Source organism: Solanum pennellii, chromosome 1, assembly GCF_001406875.1.
Source record: "Solanum pennellii chromosome 1, SPENNV200".
NCBI lineage: Eukaryota > Viridiplantae > Streptophyta > Magnoliopsida > Solanales > Solanaceae > Solanum > Solanum pennellii.
In genome coordinates this window covers 40,920,378-40,924,272 of record NC_028637.1, presented here as the reverse complement: position 1 = coordinate 40,924,272, position 3,895 = coordinate 40,920,378, and positions in this window count along the sequence as shown.

Here is a 3,895-nt window from a genome sequence, read left to right as displayed (position 1 = left end):
TCAAATTATTATCAACAACTATAGTGGTGGAGTGGTTAGTACTCCTTAATCCTTAACCAAGATGCTTGGGGTTCGATTCCCTTTGAGTATCGTGTCGCCTTTTATAGGGAGCATTTACCCCCCTCCCCCAGGTGGGACTTTTTGTTGTGAATCTTTATTTTGTAAGGCTCTAATGTGGATCCTGGACACCAGATTGAAAAAAAAGTATTTAAAATTTATTGGTAAATTACTAACATAATTTTTCGGTTACTAAAATTGCCCACAAGTTACCACTATATTAATCGAATGATGAAGAAATAAATGTACTAACTCATTTTCAATTCGTTAGTAAAGGTACTAACTGCAATGACCCGAAAGGTCATTTGTAAAAATTTTGAATATTTGTTCAACTTAAGTTAATTAATTGGTAGTTAATGGACTAAAGTGATCATTTAATAATATTCTATACCACTTTACCAATGGGTTGAAGTAAATTAAATTATTTGGGTTTTAATATATGGGTCATAACTGTATAATAAAAGAAACAAAAAAAAGAGGCAGAAGGTTCTGGCATCGCATGTCTCGAACTACTTCAGGTATGATATCAAGTGCAGACGCATTTTTCATTAATTTCTNATATATATATATGGCAGAATGTTCTTTTTGTTCTTTCTTTTTTTAGAATTAAGAATTGAGGAATTTATAGGATTCATAATTTCTTAGGAACAATAACCAATATAATCATCATATATTTATATAAAAGAGAACCCTAGGTCTGCCTACGTGGCGCCTCCACAAAGTAGAATTTCCTTCTAAATTTATTTATTTACAAAAATAGCCTTCTCCTTTATTAAAAATATGTGATTTTTATGTAAAAAATTGTGATTTTTGTTAAGAGCTACGTCTTTTATGAATACTTACCTAAAAAATAGTCATCTTCTTTCATGAAATGATGTGACTTTTGTGAAAAGTTGTGAGTTTTATTAATAGTTGCGACTTTAATTAAGAGTTGTAACTTTTTTGAAAAGTTCTGACTTTAAAGAAGAGTTGCGACTTTTATAAAAAGTTGTGACTTCTATGAAATGTTGTGACCTTTCTAAAGGGTTGCAACTTTTCCAAATAGTCATAACCTTTCCAATATGGCACAATAAATATGTGTTTACACTACCATTTCCTTTCAATATATAGAGGTGTTTCCTTTCATTTTAAAACAACGAAAATCTTGAACCTCTTTTTCTTTTTTTTACTTCTTCTTCTAAATTCTATATTTGTGTTCACTGCTCAGGTTGAGTGGCTCAGTGACACATTGCTTATGTTAGAGATCTTGGTATGTATTTTACCGTTATTAATTTATGTTTATGTAATTAAGGTTAAATAATAAGATGTAATAATTTTAATTTTCGTTTACATTATTAATCTTTTATGTAAGATGCAAGAGTATTTTAGTTTTAGTGACCGATAGATTTTAAGTATTATTAGATTTCCGATGGAAGCGTGGGTAATTTTATGCTGATTCTTTAGGTAAATTTCCACCATGTTCCTTTTCTATGTAAATTTTCACAGAATTTTTCCTTTACTTATAGATCAATGTCTCATATGTTTTCGAAAAGAAAAATGAATGTACAATAAAAATCTAATTGTTTATTCTTTTACTCAATAAAATACCTACTACCTTATATATTTTTCTTTACAACTTTTATCAAGGGTAGCAAGGATCTTCACCCTTCATCAATTGAGTAGTTTTTATTTTTAGTACGTAGAAATCACTTTTTCGTGAGCGGAATTTGGGGTTGTAGTGAATCTGTCTCCAAATAATTGTTTTTGCAATGAAAATGTACGTAGATTTTTATTAATTATCACATTAATGACTCATCTACAAAGTGTTTGTATTGTTTTATCCTCTACTTTCAATTTAAAATGTACCCTAGAAACTCACAACTATTCCACAATATTAAAATAGTGTTTTGAAAACGAAGAGTAAACTAGAGTTCATTACATGATTTGCTATAGGTCTAATTAAATTTACGCAATTTTCATTTTCAATTTTTTTGCATTGCTACAAATTGCCCTGCTTTTAGGTGTTTTTGTTATGATCATTGATGCGTAAGTGTCGGAGACGAGAAGTGGTTTTATTCCCTCCTTGGCAATGTTCTTTTTCGTAATTTTTCTTGCGAATCCAACATGGTATGTTGATAATAATATGTTTCAGCGAAAGAGAATCTCAACTTTTAGAATAAGTATTCCAAAATGTATGTTATATAATTGTCAGACGAGACGAGATATATCGCATACATTTTGCGTTTTCTTTGGCCATACAAAATACCTTTACTGTAAATGATGTACCATGTCAAAAACATATTCATCATGGGTAAAATAATAAGGATCATTACAAATTCTATAAACATGCATACGTAGTGAAAGAAGGATATTTGGAGTTTCTTAGTTTGCTTACTCTTATATAACTTTTGCTATGTCTGATTTTTTACTGTTGAAGCCCATTGAATTGTGAAGGCAGATTGTTTTGGTGAACAATTGATTTTGCAGTCCCTAGTTTGGGACTATGAAAAGCATGGGATCATTTTGATCAGATGTAATTTGAGATAATCAAGCAAGATAACAAGCAAAAAGAAATGCAGGGCAAATAAATAGTGGTTGGCACTTAAGCTAACATATTCAAGGAATTTAAAGTAGTGCACTTGAACCTTTAAAATTTGAATGCATAGCCGCATTGCATGAAGCATGGCATTTCACTATCCTCAAGTGAGGTCCTGACTATTTACTTTGCATTATCTTTTACAATTATAAGACAGGTAAAAAATGATATGTTATTTCATCTTTGTCCAATGTTGAAACGATGAAGGGTTGTTTGAATTTCTCTCTTTGTTAGCTCCTTTGTTGTCTTTGGTATAAATGTAGTTGCAATGTTCGAATCTCATTAATTTGTGAGGGATTATTATATATTACTAATTGATAATTTTTTAGTTTTATTTTCATGTTTTTCCTATTTATGTTTCAAGTTCTATAGTTATTCAATATATAATCTCTTCTCAAAACAATTAAACCAAATAGACTAAGAATGTAACATATTGACAAACTTTTGTAAATTAAATATGTTTCATCCACGTATGCAACCATGCTCAAGCATTTGTATGGAAATTAAGGACATTATCTCCAAATTCATTCATATCTAAAAGATAGCGAAAACATTTGAGGCAAATAATATATTTTAGTAAGTAAACATAGAAAATACTTGCATTGTCAAAGTATTAATTGAAATATTTTTAGAAAATGGTATTTTCGGTTATATTTGAAAAGAATTAAGATAGCCAGTGCTTTACCACATTTTTAATGATTCATTTGCTACTTAATAAAAAATTATATACATTACAAGAGTAACATTTTACAAGTGGGAGTGTTTAATTAACATGGAGGAGATGAATTAATGCATTTATATATAGAGACTTGAAATCAGAGTATTTTTTAATTTAACATTTGAAGTCAAACTTAAGTGTATGTCTATATGTTATCCCATAAAGAAATAATGACGACAGTGTCATAACATCTTCATATTCTATCAAATAAAGGTCACAAACATAATGCATATTGTATTGAAGTTATAATGTCTATTTTCATGGATCCAATTAGTCAGACCCAACATAAATAAGCATGGTTTTTATAGTAGATTAAAATTCACAAAGCTTTACATGTTTTTAATGTACTATTTGAAACCCAAAAAAAAAAGTAACAATGTCTTTTGACAATGCAAATTAGTACCATCAACGATTTTTGAAGGACTTGCTGAGATGTCAATTCAAATGGTCATATGTTATTTCATTAAACTCAAAAGATATGCAAGTTAATAGATGAAGTTTACCACCGTGCGAAGCGCGATTATTTTACCTAATACATATATATA